This window comes from Podarcis muralis, chromosome 5 (genome assembly GCF_964188315.1).
Source record: "Podarcis muralis chromosome 5, rPodMur119.hap1.1, whole genome shotgun sequence".
NCBI classification, from domain to species: Eukaryota; Metazoa; Chordata; class Lepidosauria; order Squamata; family Lacertidae; genus Podarcis; species Podarcis muralis.
This window is the reverse complement of record NC_135659.1, coordinates 76834497-76862312: the sequence shown is the minus strand read 5'-3', so window position 1 is coordinate 76862312 and position 27816 is coordinate 76834497. Positions and strand designations below refer to the sequence as shown.

General features: G+C 43.7%; 1 long non-coding RNA gene across 1 annotated transcript; it reads right to left on the bottom strand.

Annotated features, from left to right (window-relative positions):
* Window positions 1–2634: 2634 nt before the first annotated feature.
* Window positions 2635–27816, bottom strand: LOC114599551 (uncharacterized). The gene is made up of 4 exons (XR_013393002.1): window positions 27389–27816; window positions 20159–22813; window positions 18974–19081; window positions 2635–3773 (listed from the first exon to the last, which is right to left on the bottom strand). It is a non-coding gene; the product is annotated as an uncharacterized LOC114599551 (long non-coding RNA).

The window sequence follows — 27816 nt, the reverse complement described above, 5'->3', positions numbered from 1 at the left end:
AAATTAGCTGAAGTATTCAGGAGTTGTTGGCAGCTAACAGCAGGCGAGTTCTCAGATGGATTGTATTTTCTTGTGGCGCTTAAAACCTTGCAGCCGTTACAAACAGCCCAAACACCTACAAGTATCAAGGCAGGCAGGCACCCATCCTGTCCCCCTGCAAGAGGCAATTTAACAAATGAGATTCAAAGTCAAGGTCCTGATGACTTCTGAAAGTAAAGCATTTTGCATGGGGATCTGAAGTTTCCTTGATTTCCAAGAGAAACCACAGATCATAATATTTCAGCTGCTTATCTGGCAGGTTCACAGACTTGATCTCCTTTTGGTGATCTAATATTCATATTTAATTATTTTGCATAGCCATGCTACTACAGCAGGGGATTTGACACTGTAAGCTGATGGTCTAGTTAAATAAGGTGGACACGCATAGATTTGACTTACAATCTTTTTCTAATCATTCCCTATACAAAACTTTATAGGCTAACAGTTTATCAGGTGCAAGAGGGCCACCCAAAAACAAGGTAGTGGTTTCTAGGTATGCAAAAATATACCTGACACCTCCTATCTCAAAGCAATTAATTAACAAAGTCATAATCATCACTCTTGGTAGCTGTGTAAAGGTAAAGGGACCCCTGACCATTAGGTCCAGTCATGATCTACTCTGGGGTTGCGGCACTCATCTCGCTTTACTGGCCAAGGGAGCTGGCATACAGCTTCTGGGTCATGTGGCCAGCATGACTAAGCTGCTTCTGACGAACCAGAGCAGCGCACGGAAACACCGTATACCTTTCCGCCGGAGCGGTACCTATTTATCTACTTGCACTTTGACGTGCTTTCGAACTGCTAGGTTGGCAGGAGCAGGGACCATGCAACGGGAGCTCACCCCGTCACGGGGATTCGAACCACCAACCTTCTGATCAGCAAGTCCTAGGCTCTGTGGTTTAACCCACAGCGCCACCCACGTCCCTTGGTAGCTGTGTATGACAGGGTAAAAGTAAGAATTCCTGACTGATAGTGCTTTAGGAAAACAAAATTTGTTTGGGAATTTTTATTTATTTATTTATTGAATGTTTTAGTGGCTCAATGCTTAAGGAGTTTCCAAGCAACTTACAAAAGGAAGTATGGCACAATCAGGAGAAAGAATAGCAGAAGCCATGCAATAACCATAAAACAAACCCAATAAACAGCAGCATAAGCATATATTTGATAGAAGGCAAAGTCTGAGGAAAGACTGTATAGCTAGCAATGCCTCATAGGTAAATAAGGGGTTCTCATAGAATTTTGGTGGACTCTAATTGGAAGAAACTGCATTTCTGTCTTTCTCTGATATCAGAGAAGCAAAGCCTGTATACAAATGCTGCGTTTCTGTGGGTGAGTTTTCCCCTTTTTGGCTTTGTATCGGACCCTGATTTCCATGTATCTTGTTGTCTCTGGCTTAATCATCATTAGACTCTGGACTTGCTGGTTTAGGCAGCCCTCCCTCACCCTAAGCCCCCTCCCCAGATAAGTATTTCTGCCAAGATTAAAGCAATTAAGGAATCCCGAAACAGGGGGCAATAAAATGTCTGAAGAGAACAACCCTCATTAGCAGCAGGGCATGACTTTCTGGGCCAATACTCTCCGTCTAGTATATTATTGTGCAGTTTGGGGAGTTAATACAGTTGCAATAAGGTGCGTTTGAATCCACAGCATAAAGCATGCATGCCAAGTCCGCAAGCCAGCAGAGCGGTACAGTAATGACCGGGAGGCCCAATCTGAGGGATCCTGCTGAAGTAGTCCTTGTTTGAAATAATAGCTCAGTGTTGCAGGCACCATTATAATTAGACTTGGAAAAGCATCTGCATTCCTTCCAAATTTAGTCTGTGATTGTTTAAGGAAAATTAACTGGAGTTATTTCGAGTAACAATGTAACTCTGTACTAGAGGCAGGCCATTCTCAGCAAATACTCACTTCCGGCATAGCAGAGACTCAATTCTGGAGGCCTGCTAGCTGTGATTGGCTACATGAGTCACGTGGCATTATTTTGAATTCCCAGCATGGCCACTGCACACATTGTATACAGGTGGCTGTTTATATCATGAAACATGGCAGCCTTTTGCCCTGCACTGGTCTGCTCACTGGCTCAAATAGATCATTATCAATATCCCTAGTGCCCTATACTAGCCTGTCAACTCCTAGAAACTGTCAATTGCAGCTTATCTCAGTTTCCCATTTTTCCAATCTTAAAAGCATTTTTTCCATGTTACTGCAGCGGTTTACACTTCTTGTTGTTTAAAAAAGGAAATCCTCATGAAAATTTGTCAGCATTTTAGTGCAAATTTCTCTCACTGCCCATTTTTGTATGCCTTTTTTTTTTAGTAATATGCATATTTTTGCCAGTGCTTCTCCCAAACATAATGCATTGCCTTTTTGTATGCTGTTTCCACTAATATATGTACTTCTGAACACATTTCCCCCCCAATATCTGTAGTTTTATACACAATATTTGGTTGGTGAACTTAATTGCAAAATTCAAATGTCTGTGAATTTCAAAGGATAGTTGTGCTTTAGGAACATATGAGGCAGTTAGAGTTGCAGCAATAGAATCCCTGATTTGGATCCTGTGCAGAGTAGAAATAAAGGCTCCCCACCACAAGAAAAGTTTCAAAGCTTTGTTGAACTTAAAATTGTTCTGAAAAACTGTTACAAGATACAAAGTAACTCATTGCTTTTAATCAAGCAAGCAATGTGATCCCATCTTCTTTTTAGTCCTTGATTTAGTACAAGAACTTTCTCATCTTCAGTCCCAAAGAGAGAAAGAGAGATCCTAAGGAAGTTGCTCATCCATCATTGCAGAGTGAAACCACTACTGCTTCTATTTCAAGCTCCGTTGCTGACAGAGACGCTGAAGTCTCAGGTTTCACCTTCTTATTGTGAGAGATCTAAAGCTCAGGTTTCCAGGATGAGTCATCGATGAGCTTAAAGACTGAAACGGAACATTCAACCTTTTCTGCCGCATTTGTCAGTGTGAAACCTCTCATGCCTAATACAAACTTTTCTACTTTGCAAATGCAAACCTTTACATAAGTTTTTTTTTCAAACCTCAGTGTATATAAACTTTACATGTTATGCATATGAAACATCTCTTTAACAGAAGCCACCTTATACCAAATCGAACTATTGGTCCATATAGCTCCATATTGTCCATACTGACTGGCATTTTCTCTCCAGGGATGCTTTCCTAGCCCTTCCTGGAAATGCTGAGGATTGAACCTTGGCCTTGCTGCATGCAAAGCAGTGCTCTACTGCTTAGCTACAGCTCTTCCTCAGTGATTTGAGTTCAGTAACTGGTTGCAGAAGTGCAAATTGGGTATTTTCTCTTCAAAATGCAAACAGAATCCCCCACCCCTGGCCTAAGTAAATGTGTTAGCCTCTCAAGTGCCACAAGATTCTTCACTGCTTTTGTTGCAAAAGATTAACACAGCTACCCCTTCCGGGAAATATCCATACATATGTGGATTTTAAAAAGAAACATGTCAGTATTCTCATCTTAACATAAGAGACACTACATATTTTGTATGCTAAGCTGGTATGTGTCACAGTGGTGGGTTCTGTCCTCATCATCTGTGGTCAAGAACATTGTAATCTTCCACTCATTGACTCTCTCCTGGCACCCCATTATTTTGGGCACATGGTTAAAGTCCCAGCCTGTGACTTGGTCTTCTGTGACAACAGCAGCCTTGGGTTAGTCCTCAGGGAGTCTTCTTCACCTCAGATGCTCTGTGCTTCTTTTCCACCTAAAGCAAGACAAACACATTTTAACACAGCATTTTCCGTTGTGGCCTCATGGTGGAAAAGATGTGGTGGAGGCAGGTCAGGGGGGGGCAGTAGGGAAGCTGTTTCCCATGTGTTCTCAAGAGTGACACCGCCATTTAAATATATACATAACTCGGGATTTCATCATTTATTCATAAGGCTATTTCTAATCTAATTCTTTGCATATTATCCAGGGGCAAGAGAAGTCACATAGCAAGGAGCGGGCCATTTCTGGCCCCCGCCTTTTCTTCTCAATACAGAATTGCCACATGGAGAACCGCTGATTAATATGCAAAACACCGGCCGCAAATAGGTTCATAAATAAATGATAAACTATAGCGGCTGCTTTATTTACCTATGGACTTACAGACTGCGGAACCCTGATTAAATCAGAATTGCTGTTTGGAGCCGACTATGGGGCTTAACGGCAGTAATTCTCAAAGCGAAAGGTTGGCTTCCTTAGTGAGGTGCATGGAAGTTCCCCAGGATGCGCATGCTTTCCCCAAATTGCCCTCTGGCATGGGTGAACAAATGCAAAACAACCTCCTCAATAGTAAATCCTTGAATACACATATGTCTGAGGTGGTTCCAGGGCCAAATGTTAGTTATAGCAAGCAGCAGTTGGTTTGTTGCTTTATATCTCACCTCTTTCTCTAAGGCAGGCGTAGGCAAACTCGGCCCTCCAGATGTTTTGAGACTACAATTCCCATCATCCCTGACCACTGGTCCTGCTAGCTAGGGATGATGGGGTTGTAGTCCCAAAACATCTGGAGGGCCGAGTTTGCCTATGCCTGCTCTAAGGAGCTCGAGGTGGCATATTTGGTTCTCCCCACCCACCTTATTTATTCCCCACAACAACCCTGTGAGGTTGTTAGGCTGAGAGACTGTGGATAGTCTGAGAGACTTTAACTGGCCGAACGTCACCTTTATGACTGAGTGGGGATCTGAACCCTGACCTTCTGGGTCTTCATTTAGCACTCTAACCACTACACCACACACTTAAATCATCTGCTTTCATTCTGAAGGGGGGATTTGTATTCGGAGACCATGGCAATCTCCAGCCAAGCATCACACAGATTTCTGGAAGTTACTTGCCCTGCAAAAGTATTGTTTACTGCACCTTGCCACAGTGGTGGTTTTCAGTGGGAAACTGGCGCATGCTCCCAGATTTGGGTTGGGAGCATATTCTGGATTGGGGCTCACAACTGTGCACCCCCTGAAAAAAAAAACTTCTGGCTTAGGCATGCCTTTTCAAAAACCCTATTATCATCACATGTTGTTTTGCCCTCAGTAGTTACTTTGCTGAGCAGTGGTGAAATCGGCGGGTCCACTCTGGCGAAGAGTGAATATTCCAATTTAGCTTTCTAATTTTTCCAACCTTAAGTTCATTTCTACACCAGTTTTTGAATTTTCTTCAAAAAGTCATCATGAACATGCCTCAGGATTTTAGCCCAAATTTCTCCTAATGGACACATTTCTATAAGCAGGTTCCCTCAGTATACATATTTATGTAAAACATTTTCATGGCACGAAATGTAACGTGAGCAGCAGTCTCATCACCTTCTTTAACTGATCTCCATAAGCTTTCAGACCCAAAGTTCAAAATGTTTCTGAGGGGATCTTGTTGGTTTAAAAATACATCCTGTTGGATGTTTCCTTGCCAAAAATTACAGTACTCTTCTTTGGGAATTGATTCAGAGACTGTGAACCCTTCTCGCTTCCTTCAAATAAAGGGGAGGGAGGGAAACCCTTCGAGCATTTTTCATATGGCAAATCTGTGCTGCCAACTCAGGTTTCACAGCTGAACACTCCCAAGGTACTAGTTCTGCAATTCAGGGCTTGGCTGCTCTCCCTTGTGCATGATGGATAGCTATAAAATGAAGGCACTTTGAAAAGTACCAGCTGTCCAGGTACACGCTCTGGTTTAGGCTGGCTGAGCAATACTCCCTCTATCTTTGCACTTCTCTCTCTCTCCTTTTTAAACATATTGCACAATGAATTTGCAAGCTCAGGTGTATGCTGGAAAGTTTTCCATGAACTCTCAAGGAGTCCAATCTCTGTGTGGGAGCAGAGCTTTTTCTTCCTTAACCTCCACTGCCTCCATAGCAAGACTTCGCCTTCCTGCTTTCCAGATGTGTGGATTCAGTTCTCATTTCCAGGTACAGTGGTACCTCAGGTTAAGTACTGAATTCGTTCCGGAGGTCTGTACTTAACCTGAAACTGTTCTTAATCTGAAGCATCACTTTAGCTAATGGGGCCTCTCGCTGCCGGAGCACCGCTGGAGCACGTTTTCTATTCTCATCCTGAAGCAAAGTTCTTAACCCGAGGTACTATTTCTGGGTTAGTGGAGTCTGTAACCTGAAGCGTATGTAACCTGAAGCGTATGTAACCCAAGGCTGTACAGTGTCTTCACATGTTTGCTCACCAAGCCAGGGTCTGTTGCAGTAATAATGATGATGATGATGATGATGATTTAAAAAGTAACTGCAAAATAAAGCTGTCAGGTTGCAATCCAGAGATTTCCCCTCTACCACCATTACTATACTGGATATATGGGTTATCCCTTCACTCCCATTCATCAAGCATTTTCACTTCCAGTAGGGAGGATTTTTTTCTTAAAGTAAAAAATCCAGGTGCTGCTGGAGGATTCCCAAATCAGCCATCTTTGGTGTTTGCTAACTTTTTCACTTCCTCCCCGCCTTTCAAATTTAGGCTTAAATGAAAATTTTAAATGAAAAATTAAACTCTTTTTTAATTGTATTTTTTATTGTATTACAGCTATGTAAAGCAGCTTAATCAGTAGTTGTGGGGGTCTATGAAAACTGCTATATTATTAATAGTATCAGCACCATCAAATATATAAAATATTTGTGATGCTGCTCAGTTCATCTGATTTCACTAATCCAGAGTTCCAATTAAAAACAGTCGCTAGCCTAAGGCAATGATTCCCAGTACATTAGTACAATGGGGATATTTACAGCTCCGCTGAGAATAGTCCCCCAGCATTTGTTCTGCAAATGAACATTGACAGAAAGGTCTTGCCCTTACTTATGAGCATTGATGTGCCAATTTCTGGATTTACAGTTTCCAGTTATTGGGTAGGTTTTACAGCTTTACACAAACGTGTCCTGGGTAAGACGGGTTGCCCAGAGATCGGAGAGTTGTGCACCAAATATTTATGAAAGAACATAAAATGTATAATATTCTTATATTCACTGATTCACTCAAACATATTAAGATAACTATTCCTCTAGCTGCCACCAGTCCCGAGAGGGCTGAAAACCAAAGGATATTTGCATGCCAGGGTAGGGACAGGGAAGAGCAGGGACCAAAATCCAATTTATTCAAGGTATATCTCTATGGTGACCCCAGTAAAATATCATGAGGTACATCTCATACTCATGGCAAGCATGCATCTGGAAGCTACAATAAACTGGAACCAATAAGTGAACACTTGTTTACAAAACATCAGAGTATTCACCACAGTTGTGCACCTTATCAGAATATGTGAAGCAGTTTGGAGAACCACTATTATGGATATTTTGAGACTGTAATCACAGTACACATAGCAGGAATTGTTATTAATAGTAATAATACTCTTTAGCCATTTCTTCTCCCAAAGATATCCCGCAAGGCAGTGGAAGTTTAGGATCAGAGTTTTCCTTCTCCTAGATGGGCTACCTTCCCAGACTGATGAACTCCATCTGCACTTACTGCAGTTGTTACAGTAAGGGCCACACTTTTAACGTTTGGGGTGGGGAAAAGGTGCCAGTCCTGTGTACCCTTGAGCACCCCTAGAAGATAGCACTGTCATCTACCCTCACCTGAAGGAGTGTCTCCACCCCCATCATGCAGTCCGGACATTGAGGTCCAGCTCCGAGGACCTTCTGGTGGTTCCCTTCCTGAGAGAAGTGAGGTTGCAGGGAACCAGGCACAGAGCCTTCTCGGTAGTGGCACCCACCTTGTGGAATGCTCTCCCATCAGATGTCAAGGAAATAAACAACTATCTGACTTTTAGAAGACATCTGTTTAGGGAAAATTTTAACGTTTGATGTTTTGTTGTGTTTTTAATATTTTGTTGGGAGTCGCCCAGAGTAGCTGGGGAAACCCAGCCAGATGGGAGGGGTATAAAATTAGTAGTCGTAGTAGTATTCCCTCTACATCATGTGCAGAAAGCACCTTCTTGACTTCTTGACTGTTGAACCCACTATTAGTCTTGTCCACTGAATGCACTGGTCTTTTGAAGAAGTGCACAGCCTCTCAATCAATTAAGCTGGGAAAGTCTGTGTCTGAAAAAAGAATGCACAGCTTTCCAAACTCTGAGGGACCCCTCCTCTCTCACACACAAACACACAGGCGTATATACCCTAAATGGGGTATGTTTAAGACCATTACCTCCTAATCCACACGGTTCCTTCCACATTCTCTTGACTTTTACAGACCTAGGTGTTATATTAATCACTGCCACCTAAAGGTATTTACAGCACCTCTACCTCAGTATATATTTACTACTGAGCTATATATTTAGCAGGAATGTTTTGTATGCTGGGAGTATTTACACCAGCTTGTGTGGTGGGATTTTGTTTTGTTTTTTTAAGTAGCCATATCAGTTATCTATTGAAAGCTGCATCAATTTCTCCCAAATGGCCCATTAAATCAGTTGCTGCGGAGAGACTTGCTTCTGAAGTGTCACTTCAGGAACGGTCCTTTTCTATGTCTGTGTGTACTCACTACAGAGAAAAGAGTTTTGCTTGGGGGGGGGGGGTTGTATTCTTCCTGACCGATACTCCATCTTCTCATATCATGAGGCAAAGCAGTAAACAACCTCAGCATGAGGCCCTCATTGTTCTGTGTAAGTACAACAGAGATCTCCAATGCCCGTTTTCAGCTTTTGGCAGCCTTAAAAAAACACACTCATGGCTTAATAACAAATGTTTGTTTCATTTCACATTGTGCTGGTAAGAGAGCTGTAGTGAACCAGCCTGTAAGGTGTTCTTTGGGGACATTCGTCAGATACATTGAATAAGCAGCTTGGGCTTATTCAGGAGTGTTATGAGCCATGGAACTGAGCGGTGGTTTGTCCAGTATTGATGGCTGCCAATTCACAGGGAAATCGAGATCTGCTAGGAAAGCAACTCAACCCTAGCTGGCAGGGTGGGGAAAACAATATTTGTGTTCCTCTTAGGTAAATGCATGTAAAAAAATAATAACAATGGAGGGGAGAGAGAAAGAAGTCGGGTTGAAATTGGCAGAGAGAGAGAAATGAATTTTAAGATTTTTCCCTGGTGGAAACTTGCATCCCCATATGCATCTGCACAATGGGTGCATTTGTAAATGAACAATGTATATTACAAAAGGCGCTGGGCTGGATAAAAGCACAGGCTGAGCAAGCCATTCCCTTCCTCCACAAAACTAGGAACTGGGTAAATGTGAAGAACTAACCAATTTGGGCTGTTCATTTGTTTTTTAAAAACAAAACAAAACAAAACAATGAAGAAAAGCTTTTTTTCCCACTGTGTGTTGTTCTGCAGCCAAAACATTTGACTTAAATCAAGTAGCACAGGGATAACCGATGAGACACCTTCCATAATTCACATCATCCCTGATCACTGGCCATGGTGGCTGGAGCTGATGGGACACACAGACACAAACAAACAAATCTGCTTCCTGCCCTCACTTAGAGGGAATATCACCTTCTCTCCGGTGGGTGTCTCACACAAATGCATTGGGAGATTTCTAAGCATCTCCTAACCCAAGGCTGGGGACCCTAAGGCCTTCCAGATGTTGTCAGACTCTGAAATCCCACCAGTCCCAGACAGCATGTCCATGGTCAGGGATTATGGGAGCTGAAGTCCAATTACATCTGGAGAGTCACATGTCAGTATCTCAGCTCACAGTCAGAGGTACCTGGCCTCCCCCGAGGCAGCTGAGCGAGATACTTGTTTACCTTCCGTCTGCAACCCCCGGCAGACTAGGTCGTATATTGGCGATTCTTCTCATTAGACGTGAGAAAGAACACACCCTCTGCTTCTCTCTTCCAGCTTTCCCCCCCAGGGAGGGGAAATGAGACAGACAGGAGTCCTATTTACATGTTTTATTCCTGTCATTCAGCAGCACATAGAATCGTGACTGCACCCTTCAGACTCCATTAGAAGAGTCACAACTCCGCCCCTGCACTTCCAGCACAGGTCAGATGACACTCTGAGCTAACATCCGGTGCTCAGTACAGAGAAAAGACTGCCCCTTTTCTCCAACAGTACAGTTCCAGACAGCAACATCCTGTTTTGCTTTCCAGCCACCTGCAGCTGGCTTTTGCATTGCTGCTTTTATCCAACAATCTCCCCCAAAAGCAACAATAGGCAAAACATGATCCAGAGAAGAAAACAAACAGTTGTTATACATATAACAGTCCCCTGTCGTTTCAGTTCCACCCTCGGAACTCCCCACCACTGGTTTCACCAGTGTACCTCTTTGGTTGTCTGGCTTCCAAGGAATGAGTGCTTCTGCATTACCTTGGCTTGCTACTCTCTGTTGTGTCTTTGTCTCTGACTTAGACACTGCTTTAACCTGCTTTGAGTTGTTAACAATAGCAACACATGCAACAGCTATGTTAGCAAACTCTTTGGAATACCTCTTTGGTGGTACACCCTTTGTAACTCTCTCAGACCTACGTATGAGGTGCTGATCATCTGTGCTCACTGGTTCAACCTCTGGACTTTGTTGAGAACCAGTAGCATTGGCAAACAGTGGTTCTTCCTTCACCTGTGAAGGTCTATCCATCATGTGAGATTTCCTCTCAATGACTGTTACAACTGAACTCTCTGAGCTATCACTGTCATCTTCAGTACCACTGTAATCTGTGACATCAGAAAAATCATCATCTGAATCGTCACCTGTGGGAAATGTTTGTACTACAACCCGCTCTTGTTCTGGAGCACTCTCTAGAAACTTTGTGAGAATCACCTGACCAGATTCAGACAAAATTACTCTGTAGAGACCCTTTTCATAACCCACAAAAATGCCTCTGGCATTCTTTACTCCACCTGGAGCTTCTGTTCTCACATGAGACCCGAAAACCTTAAAATAGGCAACAGAAGGTTTTCTATGGAACAGCTTCTCAAAAGGAGAACACCCCAACTCTGTTGAGACCTTTCTCAACCACACGTGAAGATAGGACGCTAGCGACTCGGCCCAATATTCATGTGGCAAATGTGAACTCAGCAATTGCGCATACATCCCCTTTTGCAATTCTTTGTTCACCCTCACACAGACCCCCTTGTTCCACGCTTCGGCTGAAACAGAAACTTTGTGGTCTATCCCTTTTCCATCCAGGAACTTCTGAAACTTCTGTAACAGAAAAACTTGTTTGTCATCTGTGAAGAGACAATCAATGTTAGCATCATGCATATTTTTAACCTTGTCACAAAACTCCTGAAACTTTTCTAAAGTTTCTTGCGGTTTCTCCATCAAATAAACCCAAGAATAATTAGTGAAACAATCCACACACACAAGGTAATATCTTGCACCGCCTCTAGATGGTTCTAGAGGACCAATCACATCAGCATACACCCGCTGAAATGCTCTGTCGACCTTCTTGTTCACCTTCCTGGTGTTCATGTTGGTCAAACCTGCAAGAGAAATTTCGTTAGAATCAGAAGAATTACATTTCATGTAATCACTTTGATCAAAAGTCAACAAATACAGTCCATCTTTCTCTTTGGCAGTAAGATACAGTTCTCCATCTTTGAAGATCTTGCAGCTTTTAGCATCATGGGACAGTTTCAGTCCTTTCTTTGCAATCTGCGACACACTCAGCAGATTAAATCTCAGTTCTGGAACCAGGTAAACATCACTTATAGTTAAGTTCAGACTCTCAAGATACACAGTCCCAATTCCGGTCGCTTCCAACTCTTGACCGTTGGCCTGTTTCACAGCGAAGCTTTGCTTCTTCAACGTCGAAAACAGCTCTCGGTGCGGGCATAAATGTTTTGTACAGCCCGTGTCGATTATGAATGTGTTCCCAACATCTGGCGTGGTTTCTTTCGCCATCATGGCCTTTGCAGGTTTCACCTGGCACTTGGAACGGCTTTTGCCTGACGCCTCAGGCTTTGTAGAGCTGCTCTTTGCTCCTCTTGACTGTCGCGGCTTCTTACAGTTTCGCTGTAGATGCCCAGTCTGTCCACAATTGTAGAATCGGACAGCACTCAATGCTACACCATGCTCTCCAGTAGCATCAGCAGTGGAGAGATTTGAACTCTGTTCTTGCCTCCCCCTGTCCTTCACTTCCAGTGCAGCAAGTCTGTCGTGTTCATTCTGGACCACAGCACACACTCTCTCCGAAGTCAGGTCTGTCGCAGGTAGGGAACCAAGCTGACTGGCAACAACCTTGTAGGTGCGATTCAGGCTGTTTATCATCATGAAGCAAAACACTTCCTCCTGTAGACGGAAATTGCGTTCCACCATCTGTTGACGCAGAAACTTCATCTCTGTCAGGTGCGCTTGAACATCTCCATCAGGCACTAATCTCAGATTGGTCAACTTCTCAAAATACAGCAACGCTGAAGAACCAGCATCTCTCTGATGCGTCGTACGTAGCGTATCCCAAACCTCTTTCGCATTTTCTAAATGCTGGATATGCACAAGCTGCTCATCTGAGACACACAGAATTATAGCAGTCCTGGCCCTCACGTTCTGTGATTCCCAACCTCTGGTTGGTGCTGCAGGGATTGGGTTTTCAATTACATCAAAAAGCCTCTGATTCTGCAGCAGGGCCTTCATCTTTACAGACCAAGATGAATAATTGTCATTATTTAAGGGAGGTGGGTAAGGCAGCCCCCCCTTCTTGGCATCCATCTTGAAGCCAAGCCTCTCTCACTTTCCAGCCTTGCTAATACTCCAATAGCCTTTTGCTGGGTTGTTTACTGCCTTTCCAGGCAAGCTGCAAGCTGTTTCTCAGACCTTGCACAGCTTCGGAAACGTAGACAAAACAATCTTTCGCTTCCCAGGCTCACTCTCAGAGCCATCTGCGTAGCCAGTAAATTTCCACGTCTCTGACGGGGCATCGCTTAGCTACTGCGCATGCAGGAAGGCTTATCTTAACCACAGGAATTTGTGGAATGCAGGCTTAGCCTCTGAGCTGCAGGCCTCTCCTCCCGGAGCTGTTGCTTTTTTTCAAACGTAGCTCTCCCGTGAACCAGAGAAATAAATCAATCTGCGTTCACACTTTTAGCCCGAAATGCAGCATACCTTGAGCTCCGTTGCTTGAAAAAGACTTTCCTCTGGGTCCATCCGTCAGGTCAGCCTCCGGCTGCCCTCAGACGCTTATCTTCTCCCTCGGAGCAGAGGAGGACAATCCACCAGCCTCTCATGCAGATGTTCGATGAATCGCAACCACCCGAATGCTGCCATATGTCAGTATCTCAGCTCACAGTCAGAGGTACCTGGCCTCCCCCGAGGCAGCTGAGCGAGATACTTGTTTACCTTCCGTCTGCAACCCCCGGCAGACTAGGTCGTATATCGGCGATTCTTCTCATTAGACGTGAGAAAGAACACACCCTCTGCTTCTCTCTTCCAGCTTTCCCCCCCAGGGAGGGGAAATGAGACAGATAGGAGTCCTATTTACATGTTTTATTCCTGTCATTCAGCAGCACATAGAATCGTGACTGCACCCTTCAGACTCCATTAGAAGAGTCACAACTCCGCCCCTGCACTTCCAGCACAGGTCAGATGACACTCTGAGCTAACATCCGGTGCTCAGTACAGAGAAAAGACTGCCCCTTTTCTCCAACAGTACAGTTCCAGACAGCAACATCCTGTTTTGCTTTCCAGCCACCTGCAGCTGGCTTTTGCATTGCTGCTTTTATCCAACAAGTCAGTTTCCTCGTCCCAGTCCTAACTATTATCTCCTGCCATATGACCAATATTAAGGGAAAGGGTAAAGGGACCCCTGACCATTAGGTCCAGTCATGACCGACTCTGGGGTTGCGGCGCTCATCTCACTTTATTGGCCGAGGGAGCCGGCGTACAGCTTCCGGGTCATGTGGCCAGCATGACTAAGCCACTTCTGGCGAACCAGAGCAGCGCATGGAAACGCCGTTTACCTTCCCGCCAGAGCGGTACCTATTTATCTACTTGCACTTTGACATGCTTTCGAACTGCTAGGTTGGCAGGAGCTGTGACTGAGCAACAGGAGCTCACCCTGTCACAGGAATTCAAACCGCGGACCTTCTGATCGGCAAGTCCTAGGCTCTGTGGTTTAACCCACAGCGCCACCCAATTTACCTAACAAAGGACTGATCCACTAACATCATAAACCATACACTGTTTTGCATCCAATCTTGCTTTTATTGTCCTCTAAAATAGTGACAAGCTGGCGTAGGTGAATTTAATGTACAGAAGGGGGAAAGAAATTCAATTTAGTTCACAATTAAAGGTGAACCTGCACAATTTTAATTTTCTGAAACAATGTGTGAACCAAATCGCAGGAGCCCATCAAAGTTCACAATTCTCTGAATTTTGCAATGCAGTCCTCCTGCTAAATAACGTGTACAAAAATGCATATACTAGGTATATATATCTTTTGGTCCCAGCTCCTGCCCACCTAGCAGTTCAAAAGCACCGCCAAGTGCAAGTAGATAAATAGGGACCGCTTACCTAGCGGGAAGGTAAACGGCGTTTCCGTGTGCTGCGCTGGTGCTGGCTCGCCAGAGCAGCTTCGTCATGCTGGCCACGTGACCCGGAAGTGCTGGCCCCTGGCCTCTTAAGTGAGATGGGCGCACAACCCTAGAGTCGGACACGACTGGCCCGTAGGTACCTTTACCTTTACCTTTTTAGTGTACATTTTGCATTGAAATGCATATATTAGAGAAAAGAACATTTTAAAATGCATTGTACTATGGGAAATTGCTTTGCAAAAATTTGTAAATGAGGCAAAAGTGCACACAAAATTGTGTACATCAGGAGACATTCACATAAAAATGTTGATGACTCTTCATAATGACTTTTTCTTTTTAAAAAAAAATCCATAAAATGGTATGTAAATGTAGATAATTGAAATTTCAATGGGAAAAATAAGGAACTGAGAGACACCCAAACTGACAAATTCACCCATATCTTCTTGGAGGTGCAAGAGTGCTAAGGCATTGTGTGCAAAGTCAAAATTGAGGATGCTGAAGGAGGAGGAGGAGGAGGAGGAGGAGGAGGAGGAGGAGGAGGAGGAGGAGTTTGTATTTGATACCCCACTTTATCACTACCCTAAGGAGTCTCAAAGTGGCTAACAATCTCCTATTCCCTTCCTCCCACACAACAAACACTCTGTGAGGTGAGTGAGGCTGAGATACTTTAGAGAAGTGTGACTAGCCCAAGGTCACCCAGCAGCTGCATGTGGAGGAGTGGAGATGTGAACCCAGTTCACCAGATTATGAGCCTACCGCTCTTAACCACTACACCACACTGCTGAGATGGGAGGAATGGAGTTTTCCTTCCCCTGGAAAGACGTAGCCCACTCTCTCCACAAAATGTTCTGCACACCTCTGTGCTTTGGATGATTTACAACAACCCTGACAGACAGGTTGCTATTATCTCCACTTTACAGATGGCAAACGGAAACTTCAAGATTGCAAGGAGCAATCGGATATCGAAATGTGAACACCTGTTCCAAGGTTTCGTGAGCCCTTTTTAAATCTAAATAGGAGGGGGTGGGATGCTTTGAGAAATCAATGATAAGATAGCTGGATTATTTGTGATGGATTATTATAAAGTTCCTTCCCACACAACTAGCTCAATAAGGAGACTACAACTAACCCATTTATTCTCCCTATGTGCGAGAAGAAGCCGCTGACCTGGTGCATTGACCTGTCCATGAATTTTCACACTAGCTGACTTCATAAAGAAAAGATTGCACTGTACGCAGGAAAGAACTTGGATCACTTTTCTTCCAGTTTTTCCTGCTAGGCCAGGTGCCGCGTCCACCAAGCACTGCAAATGACTCCCCTTCCCCCACTCCAAACAAATAACTTTTTAATGCACCTGTCATTTCAAACGTCAGACCTGAGACAGGGTCAAGCTTGGAGCGAAATCAGCCTGCTCCTTCTCTGACCCACCATTCATCACTGCATTTATCCACAACACGGGCACCCCAGCTGGCTTCACAGGGGTGAAAACACACACACCACAATCTGAGCAGTTCTAGAAGGATCCCATTTCTCTATTTCACTGACTTTATTAATGGCGCTCTGCGGAAGCCAGCAGAGGTCCTGATGGACAGCTTTGCAGCAGCGTTAACCCAGAGGAAAAAGCTAGAAAATTCCAATGCTGATCAGGAGGCTGGAGGGTAAATATGGATTTGAACTGCTGAATGGATAAAGCTATTGTATGCGATTGCTGCCTTAGAATTCAGCTTAGTGGGGACATTCCGCAGAAGCCTGGTTTACATCTCTCCTCTTTGTATAAAATAAAGCAGCATAACATGGGAATGCATAGTGATCAACAGCCTTCCTGTCCTAACCCTCATTATGTAGGGCAAAGGGCTCTCATGCATAGTCGTGCTTAATTTCCCATTTGAAAAGCTCATAGGCTAACTTGTCAGGTATGAGGAACCTGTGACTCTCCAGATGTTGCTGGACTACAGCTCCTATTAGTCCTGACAGCTGCTTTTTCCTTAAAAAAGAAATGGGTAATTATTACACATGCTTGATGACGGTGCGCAAGTAGAGCTATGCCTCCGTAACTCTCATTTTTCTTCTTTGTCTCTTACATGGCCCTTGTTCATGCCTTTACCTTGTGAGAACCAAGACTTAATTAATTTCAGCCTTGGATCTGTTTGGATTACTCCAATTAGAAGTGTACAAATATGTTCAGAATATTAAACAAAAAACAACCCTGCTCTTGCTAAATCACAATCCTGCTGTGATGTGATGATCATTACAATCCTTCATCAATTAATGCATGCAAAAGCCCCACTGAAATTAACGTAGCTTACGAATCTATCACTGTGTTTAGGTTCTCCCCTAATAAACTATGTGCCAACTGTGCTTGGTTGGCATAAAGTTTATTAAGAGAGAAACGAAACACAATGATAGATTTGCATGCTGGATTAATTTCAATAATTTTGCATGCATTACTCCTTATTCATATGCATCCAGGAGAGCTAGAAACTTGCATTTGTATTTATTTTAAATGTGATGGTGTGGTGGAGCAGGACCTGGGGAGCAAGGGAGTGCAGCTCCAGGATGAGAGAGAGAGGGAGGAAGGGAGGGAGAGAGAGAGAGAGAGAGAGAGAGAGAGAGAGAGAGAGCGCAGGAGCAATGGCATCATCTGCCAGAGTACCACGGTAAGTGATGGCTTCCACTTGCTTTGGCGAATGAATGAGGTGATCACAAGGCCTTCAAATTGTAGTAAAGGCAGGGTCAAATTAGTACAGCAGAAGTCAGAGAATGAGCACAGAAACCAAACAGAAACTTTCCTTGGATGAGAGTCCTCCTCCATGCTATCATTTTAAAGAATAATGTTTGTATTGCTGCCTCATTCAGTTGCCAGAACAAGGATGATCTGGCAGATGACATAATCACTTCTGACATCATCACGCCAACAGATGATATCATCACAGCTTGGGGGGGAAACCTGAGAGCTGCCCTGCCCTGCATTACAGCTACTATTATTAATTATTATTGTATTTGCTAATCACTTATCTCACAAAATATAACCCTATAGATTAAAAGAGGCCACAATAACCTTTGAGTTGAAGGCCAAAGCATTGGGGGGGGGGAGTATTGCCTGTCACTTAAAACTAAACAAAGATGGTGTCTGGCAAGTCTCCCTGGGGAGCGCATTCCACTAGTGTAACTTGTCTTATTCCAAAATATTTATTATCTCCTTTTCTCAGGGTGAAAACTGTGTTTGTTTTGAGGGAGCAAATTCAGATTTCGAAAAGTCCTCCCGGCTCTGCCCCCTTGCTATGCCTAAGGATATGGCCTCAACACTGAATGAAAAGAAAGCAGTAGAAATGAGAAATGAGAGTGGAGGCTTGTGAAATAAACCATAAAGAAATCTCAGTCCTGGTTGTTCTGCCACCTGTCAAACCTGATGGGCCCTATCTATGACAGAACAATACCAATATATTTTTATAAAAGACATTGTTAGTATACATCAGCCTTTTTCAACTTTGGCTCCCTATATAGCACTCAACTACAACTCCCATTATCCCTGGTCATTGACCATGCTGCCTAAAGATTATTGGAGTTGGTGTCCAACAACATAACGGGACCCAGAATTGAAAAATGCTGGAACACTTGTATAGATCTTTGTTTTCTTTTCATTGAAAGCTCCTACACGCCTTTCTAACTGCCAGCAAACTCCAGGATGGAAAAGGGGTCTGCTGTATCTTCCCACCGTGTTTTCCCCATTGCACATAAAGTTTCAATTGTTTTAGCCTCCTAAAAAGCACCCAAGCTCTGATGCTCACTCCAGCAAGCAGCTTGTGTCAGGCAATGCCAGTCAGAGTTGAAGATGCTAAGTTAGATGGACCAATAGCCTGGTTGCGTATAAGGCAGCATTATACATGCCACTCAGAGCAGTGGGAAATCTTTTGGAAAATCTGTGTATTTTCTAACCATCCAGACTAGTGAACGTTGTAGCAAATCTCACAAAAAGAATAAGTCACTGACTGAGAGTAGCCCTTAACTCCTCAAAGGTGTCCACAGCTATAAGCATTCTTTCACCATTTTCCTTTTTAGCTGTACGTACCACATTAGTAGCCTCAATACAAATCATTTGTTTCAATGGAAATTCAGCTCCAATTCATTTGGTCTTTACGGCTATTTTGTTGTTGTTGTTTGTGCATTTGTGTGTGTGTGTGTGTGTGTGTGTGTGTGTATTCGCTTCTGTGCTTTTCCTCCATGCTCAAGTTGACAGCTATTTTATCACCCCAAGCAAGAATGCTGAGCCTGTTGTGAAGGCAAAACATTTGGAGAAGGGAAGGGAGCATGCACAGAGCAGAAGGAAATGGAGAAAGGGCTACAAACAAGCTTCGTAAAAAAATATGCCGACTCTCCCATTTAGGGCACGAAGCACCTGCACCTCTGCCCCCAGCAGTGCTGCCTGCAGACACTCCTATTGTTTCCATTGCTAGTTGTGACTTGATCATTAATAAATTACTTTCCCCCCTCTCATTGGCTCTACCTACCAGGGGAGCAGGCAGGTGCACCATCCTAACAATTAGTCTTTGGTAATGCATGCTTGGCAAGAAAAGTTGTCCTCGAGCTGCAGAGTTTACCAACTGGATCTTGCTTCCCTAGAAGTAATTAAAGGAGAATTTTTGCAAGGTGGGACCTCGACATCACACAACAGCCAAAAAAAGTGAAGCCATGTGCCCGAAAAATCTCTTAACTTAGCATTCTTGTTTAAAACCAAACCTGGTCATGCAAATGTGCTCACTGTGAATTCAGCTGTTCTCTGGAAGCTCCTTTCTTCCCCCCGGAGTGGCAATTTGCCCATCGAAGGACTAGACAAATTGTAGCATATAATGGCAAAAGAAAACGAAAAACTCCTTTTTGATTAAGAAGGCTTTCCCTGAGGTGTGACCCAGTCCTTTATGAAATATTAAAATTAATTGTACATTTGTAGGGATGGATAAGGGACGCGGGTGGCGCTGTGGGTAAAAGCCTCAGCGCCTAGGGCTTGCCGATCGAAAGGTTGGTGGTTCGAATCTCCGCGGCGGGGTGCGCTCCCGTTGCTTGGTCCCAGCACCTGCCAACCTAGCAGTTCAAAAGCACCCCCGGGTGCAAGTAGATAAATAGGGACCGCTTACTGGCGGGAAGGTAAACGGCGTTTCCGTGTGCTGCGCTGGCTTGCCAGATGCAGCTTTGTCACGCTGGCCACGTGACCTGGAAGTGTCTCCGGACAGCGCTGGCCCCCGGCCTCTTAAGTGAGATGGGCGCACAACCCCAGAGTCTGTCAAGACTGGCCCGTACGGGCAGGGGTACCTTTACCTTTACCTTAGGGATGGATTTATTGGGTTGGATTCACCATTACACCAATATGAATATTCCATCTGTACAAGCATTTCAGTTTGACATATGGAATGAATCCTCTTTCCTCCCGACTTGTGCTGTCCAGGGGGTTCTCCAGAACCTCCCCAGAGCCAATTTCGGGGGCACAAGAGCAAAGTCCTTTTGTACAAGCCAATGTCCTTGCGCAAGCTTTCCACTGGTTGGGCTCTTTAGATGAATCTTGCTTTTTAATGTTGTTGTTTTTAATCTTGTTGGGAGCTGAGAAGTGGTTTGTAAAACTGTAAAAGTAATAAGCAGAGGCAACTGCAATCCAAATCCACTTACTTGGTTGTCAAGCCTATGAATTCAATCGGACTTACCTCTGAGTAGACATGGTTAGGAGCATGCTGTGAACCCAAATGTCACAGGTTTTGATCTTGCCTCTACCATGAATTTGGCAAGCCATGATCATTCCGTCTCAATAGTCCATCTGTAAAATGGGAATAATAAATAACTCTTTGCAGGCCCATTGTAAGGATTACTGAGATGTGTGAAATGGGTTTAACCGCACTAGACAAATGGCTGTTATTATTAGTTCCATAATACCTTTATCTGAAGGCCTAACCATGTAAAGACTCACTTCCAGAGTGGGATCATAACATTTTAAACTAAAAGAAGGTTTTGGAGTAAAAGACACGTAGTCACCATCAGGGATCCCAATGAAATTTGCATCCAATATCTAATAAAAACATGGGAGCTTTTTGGCTCCTCTTTGCCTCACTGTATTGTGTAAGTTATCATCTGTATCAAAGAATCTGACCAGGATAAAACTTGGGGGAAAGAGAAGCCCTTGATTTCCTTTCTATTTTTTAAAAACCCAGGGTAAAAGTAAACTATGATTGAGGCAGACACATGTAAAACACCAAAGTCCTGAAGATTCTCCTGGCCCTTACTTACAAGAGACGATAGGAAGAGGTTCAATAGTCACAGCAAGATACGTAGGTTTATGGATGAAGTCATGCGGTTGGGGATCAAAGGTGGTGTGCAGCTGCTACAGAGCACAGTAGGGACCGGGAGAGGTTGGGCATTGGAGATTAATTTCTTGGATGGTTAGAGCCAAGGTTTAATAGCAGCCTAGGAGAGAACCGTGATTGAGTTCACTGCTAGCGGAACCTACATTTCAGGTCACACAAAAGCTGGAGGAGGTGGGGAGGGGAAAGCGTTTTCTGCGCGTCTCTTGCAAAACCAAAGTCTAATGGCTTAACAATACGGTGCATCAAGAAGACTTATAGCAGCCGCTACTAGTGAGCTACGTGCTGCTGTGTTGGGGTAGGGGGTAGAAGCCAGAGAACAGAACCTTGTGTACCTGGCACTTACCATTTAACTAAGAATAAATATCCAAGACCAGACTAATGCACAGAGGCAAGAAAGAGTGCACAAGGTGTAAAATTGCATAGGTTAATAAAACAAAGAACAATTTAGAACATGCCTAGTAAATACAGAAGGACCCATTTTTAAGGTGGAGAGGATTTCAAAGAAGGTCTTTCCTTCCTTCCTTCCTTCCTTCCTTCCTTCCTTTCTTTCCCCAGGAGATACTGCATATTTTTGCCTATAGAACTCTTGGCAAAGAAAGGGAAAACAATGTCTAGGAAGGGTGGGGGAAGAGGAACAGAACAGGAGCCAGAATGAGAGCCATTGCAACTCACTCACCCAAATGATTATTCACAATGAAAAAGGACATCATGTCATGGGTGTTTTTAATTATTTTTTTTTTTTGGGGGGGGGGATATGACTTCAGGGTAAATTACCTGGAAGTAGAATGTTCTGGAAGCCGAGGCAAATTTCCACAGGGATCGCCATGTCAGTTGCAGCGAAACCAACAAATTTTACAGACTAACACATTTTATAATGGCATTGGCTTTTGTGGACTAGAGACCATTTCATCAGATGCACAGGGTATGACCCTCAGTTACCTCCCAGGTGTGTGTGCATAAAGGACTGAGTCACGTGGCAATGGAATGAAAGAGCACAGTCTGCAACAATTAAATTAGCGTTTAAATGTATGCCAAATGAACCTTCGCAGCAGTCGTACGAATCTGGTGATAAGACAACCATCTTAGCATTGCTGAGAAAAGGGACAATACAATTAGAGCATAAATGCATACAAAACAAGCACAGTGACCCTTCACTGGAGTAGCAATCGGTGATACAACAGAATCATTCCCATCACTGCCAGGTAAATACCTTTAGCATAGTGCAACAGGAAGCCGTTGTTGCAATTCAGTCCTAAATAAATGGCTTTAAGTTCCTTTGTTCCAGGTTGTCCCTCTTAAAATCAAGGCATGGTATTTAGATCACCCAAAATGAAGTACTGGTTCTGTTTACTAGAGCAAGTTTTAAAGGACTCATAACCTCACTGTCAATAACAGCAGTTCTTCAGCCAAAATGCATTACTGTATTAGCTGTGGCCATATACTTTAAAACCGATGTTAGCTCAGGGATAGGCAAACTCGCCCTCCAGATGTTTTGGGACTACAATTCCCATCATCCCTGACCACTGGTCCTGTTAGCAAGGGATCATGGGAGTTGTAGTCCCAAAACATCTGGAGGGCTGAGTTTGCCTATGCCTGTGTTAGCTCATAATTATCTTCACTGGTGGAGTAAGGAAGCAGAAATGAGCAGGCTATTATTTACACAACCAAAGTAACAGCAGCATACAACCAGAGGTTATGGGTTACTTATAGAAGAGCTTCCTCCTGCATTGCAGGGGGTTGGACTAGATGACCCTTGGGTCCCTTCCAGCTCTAAGATTCTATGATTCTACGGTTCTAAGTGTACAAGAAGGAATTTGCACAGATTGTTTACCCTGCAGACTAGGGACCAGTTCCCTTTGCACAGACACTAGTTTCTCTTGTGTACAGGATATGACTGGCTATTCATCCTGCATCCATCATGGCTTTTTCTTCCAAAAGTGTTTTTCCAAAGACTGCCCGCCTTTTGCCCAGAATAGCTGTTGAACCTGTGCTCCTTCCTCCCTCCAAAAAAAAAGAAAAAGAAAAGACTTAAAAAATGTGGCACATTGGGATGTAACTCAATGGCACAAGCAACAGCAACCTATATTTCTTTAGGGTGCCAACATTCAGATGCCAAAGTGCCTCCTAGGATTGGACTACCACTTGCACTGTAATTAAATTGAATCTACTCTTTGGCTAGGCTTTGTCCCTGAACAATACTACCATTTGAGAAATACATTCTCAGGGCACTCATACATCACCCGAGCAAACTCTGTGTCCATGATGTATTGGTGTAATGCATCACCAGAGTGCACTCTCGCTCTAAGGATGTATGGGCATCGTAGATCATGGAGGTGAGACAGAGTCATGATCTACTACTCAGAAGATGGCACCAGTCACGACTAGGCTGGGCAGGGCTCGAGAGGAGGTAGGTTGGCATCTGAAACAATAGTTCTGATGCAACACAAGCTTAACTCTGCTGTATTTATTTATTCTGGGTCACCAAGGGCATGTCTGCAAGGGAGTTCTCCTGCTCACAGTTCAGTTTTATAGTATCAAGACTGGAAATCTGGCATAAGTTATTTAGGATGGGTATGAAATAAGAGAGTGCTCAAGGCTGGGTCACTTCTGAAGCCTTTGCCCAGTGAACTATCTATGTAGTCCCAGAAACTGACTTCCATCTCCTACTGTCTCAGGTCCCCACTTGCAATTCTGTATTTTCAGCTTCTCGGTGCTTTTTTCAGCGTATCCTCAAGAGTACACAGTCCTGGCACCTTTGCCTTAAAAAGTTAAAAGTATGGAACTTACTGCAACAGCTTCATGTATAGCCACCATTTTCCCCCCTATTAAAAATAGCGCTGCAGGTTCTATATTCTACAATTATCATGCAATTCTGTAATTCTGTGTTCTCGTGGGTTTTAGTGCATGAAAAGTTCCACATTTCAAATTGAGAACATAGGAACATCGGGTGCTTATACTGAGTAAGATAGTTGGACCATATGGCTCAGTATTATTTCCAATGACTGTCAGAAGCTCTCTGGGGTTTCAGGCAGGAGTCTCCCAACTCTACGAAGAAAGGCAGGAGATTGAAAACGGGATCTTCTGCCCGCAAAACAGATGCAAAGCAGATACCTGGCACAGTGCTCTATCCTTTCCAGGCTTTTCAGAGATGGGTTTCTTTCTGGCCATTCATTTTTGCTGCTCCCCAAAGGGTACACTAACCCAACCCTGAAGACTATTTCCCTGGTGGAACTCTTGCAGCTTCATGGATCCAGGAGGAGGGAGTCAGGTTCGGAGGTCAATTTCACACACCCCCTTGGGGAAACCAAAATTCTTGCTTCCATAACTTGCAGCATGCATAGCTGGTGCAGGCTGGTTTCTACTATGATGAGGGGAGTTAGGAAGGAAGTGAATTTCTCCTAACGTTTAGGTGTGCTGAGTGTGTCCCCCTTTGTTGTGCATGGATGCTTGCCTGCCTACTTTGGCTGTGCATGTGTATCTGTGGCAGGAGTGTGTACATGCAGCCCTTGAGGGAAGTGGTCCCTCAAGGTAGTCCTTGAGGAAAGGAAGTTAACCACCTCTTCCCTAAACCCAAAATTCTCCTACATATCTGATGGGATTTGCTGAGCCCATACATACATACATACATACATACATACATACAGTGGTACCTCGGGTTGCAGATGCTCCAGGTTGCAGACACTTCAGGTTACAGACTCCCCTAACCCAGAAATAGTACCTCGGGTTAAGAACTTTACTTCAGGATGAGAACAGAAATCGTGTGGCAGCTGCATGGTGGCAGTGGGAGGCCCCGTTAGCTAAAGTGGTACTGCAGGTTAAGAACAGTTTCAGGTTAAGAACGGACCTCCAGAACAAATTAACTTCTTAACCCGAGGCACCACTGTACATACACATACCATCTCTTGAGGCCTATTTTTGCAGCCTCCAGACCTGTACTTCTTTTTTTTTTATTAATTTACTGAGTACAGATACAGAAAGTGATAAAATTGTTGTGTGAGTCAATCAGTTTAATTAATTTAGAAACCTCAAATTAACTGATTTGTGGGTTAGGGTGCAACACACACAAAGTCACTGACTCGATTCACCTTACCAGAACAAGATGTTTCCCCCCACCATCCATAGATCTACATGGCCCATATTTTTAAGTATTCTACTTCCCAAAATGTGAAAGTGATACTTATCTTGGGGGGGGGGGATCCATACCCCAGAAATTCTTCTACATAAAACTGCATTATTTTTCCATTTCTCTCTCTCTCTCTCTCTCTCTCTCTCTCTCTCTCTCTCTTTCTCTTTCTCTTTCTCTCTCTTATCATCAACATCTTTAATTCCTGATGGAAAATATATATTTCCCCTATAGAGGAATGGGGGTGGGTAGGTAGGGGGTTTGGTCTTCTATTATTTTTGTGCAGGGGGTTAAAAAAAGGTTTGATTTTGCAGTTTAGCATGTTGAGGCCTCGACGTGCTCACTGTCGGAGGGTGCTGATTACCCAGCTCCATTCATCAAAGTGTCACTTTTCTGACAGCCGCTAATAAATATACTGCCAGAACCCCTCACACCTGGCAGCCATGGCACACTGCAACATGCCGCTAACCTAATTTGCTAATTGCTGCTTTCCCCATTAATTTTAGTCCTGTCTTGTTTGGTGTTGACATGGAGAAAAAGAAATAAGATGGGGGGAAGCAAGAAAATATATGGGATATTTATTTTTGTCCAGATTTTTTTTTTTTTTTTTTACCATTTGAAAACTTATGGTTAAAACAAATTCTCATTCCTATGTCTAGGCATAGCCCCAAACCAGGTTTTTGTTGCCAAAGCCTGGCCCTAAAATATAATGAAGGGAGCTCTTCTATCATGTGCAGAGTGCTTTCTCCCTCACCATGAGTGAACCAGAATCAACTCACTTGTTTGTGATTAGAAGGAAGAACTATTAAGACACAAGGTGTAGTTTCTAGGCAACATAAAGCCCCAACACTGATCTTTTTAAATATTAAGAACTGTGCTTAATTAAGGCCAGAGTTCTAAACACACTTGCTATGGAGTAAAGAGCACTCTACTTACTCTCTAGTGTGTTTGGAATTATACTCTTAGTGTCCCACTAAGCCAGGTGGCCCACGATCAAAGAAAAAACAGCCCTCTATCTGAATAGCTAATGGAGGACAGTTCTCTGTTTGAAGGCATCCTCTATTTTAAGAGCTGGAAACCAGGGGCCAGCAAGCACAGAGGTCACCTTGGACTCAGCTACATCTACATTGACAAAGAAAAAACGCTTTGTATACGTCATTTATGCATTATAACACTGTGAAACCAGATGGCGCTGTGGAGTTCTGTTTTTGCTTACCCGATTTCTCATACAAAGTTTGCAACCCGTTTAACCGAAAGACTTCTTTGATGTGTCTAGATCCAGCCCTTGTCAGTGTCTCCCCCACTATCATGTTACACATTTTATTTCTGCTTAAAGTATAGAAATCATTTCTAAATTTGCATCTGATGAGCATAAGGAAATATACAAATATATAACCTTTCTTTCATCCTCTCTTTTTTCTTTTTCTTTTTTTTTGCAGTGGTGAAGTGGCTAATGCAGAAATAAACCCCACTGAATATACTGGGATTGAGTAAACCTGTGTAGGGTTGCCCTGCATATTTGGGTTGCTTCTATCAGTCAATTCTGTAACTCAAACATTGCATCAAGCAAATGAGGATGCATTCTGGAAGCTAGTGATGGCCAGTTAACTGGGCAAGATACATGCAGTTCCCATCTGAACTTTTAGCCAGGTTTACTGGCAACAGCTTGGGGTATCCACAGGGCATCAAATGTGACACCAAAAGGAAATGGTTATAGGTCAAATGCTAAACTGCTCTAAATTTAAACTTTGCAATACTTTTGGAGTGCTTTGCCTCTACACGTTTTTGGAGTAGGGTGGGGATGCATTGGTCTAAAGCAGGGGTCAGCAATTTTTTTTCAGCAGGGGGCCGGTTCACTCTCCCTCAGACCTTGTGGGGAGCCGGACTATATTGGGGGGGGGGATGAACAAATTCCCATGCCCCACAAATAACCCAGAGATGCATTTTAAATAAAAGCATACATTCTACTCATCCACAGGCCAGGTTTAGAAGGCTATTGGGCCAGATCCGGCCCCCGGGCCTTAGTTTGCCTACCCATGGTCTAATGTATACATGACCATAATAGCTACCCAAAATCAGAGCCATGCTCCCCCAAACTCCCTTTTACTACTTGGTTGTGACTTCAGGTAAGATCCACTACCAGTTTTGATGGTACTAGGAGGGGGGCAAACAACATCCTCCACTCCCCCCCCCCCCAAAAAAATGTTTCTAATGCTAAACATCCTTTATTAATCTGTGCCAATTCACAGCAGTGATTGTACTATCATTTTACTGCAACATCATATAATAACCAGGCAGGGAAAGCTCATATTAAAATAAAATTTCATAAAGTTGTAAAGAGTATTCAGGACAGTTTGCAAAGTGCTTTCCCCCTCCCTTTTGAACAATCTCACTCTGAACACCAACTTTCCCAGGCCAATAGAAGCTTTCCTTCTACCTGATTTGACTCTCACCTGTGCAAAGCTGGTAACAGCAAACATCGCCTGGATTCCTGTTCTCAATGAGTCACTGCTGCAATAGGTTTCTTGCTTTGGAGACCTGGCAGCTTGTACATGTTGAGTCAGCTTGAAACTGCTGCCAGGCTAGAAAAGGCCACAAACATCTGCTCTTCCTTATTATCTTGACCCTTGACACAAAGGGTTGCTGCTCTATCAGCTTCTCTTCTGAAGACCACTGGGTGCTCCAAATGAAAACACACCAAAGAGGTTCAGGGCTCCTCAGCAGCCTTGCGGTAAGCGCCTTTTGTTCAAAGCTCAGAGCTGTTAATTAAAGACTGGTGATTAATGATTAAGCTCCATGTGGTTTCTAACTTGGGCTCAAAAAGTCCTACCGCTGCTGACTTTGCTTAAGGCTTCTGGGTTGAATTCTGCTGCACACACAG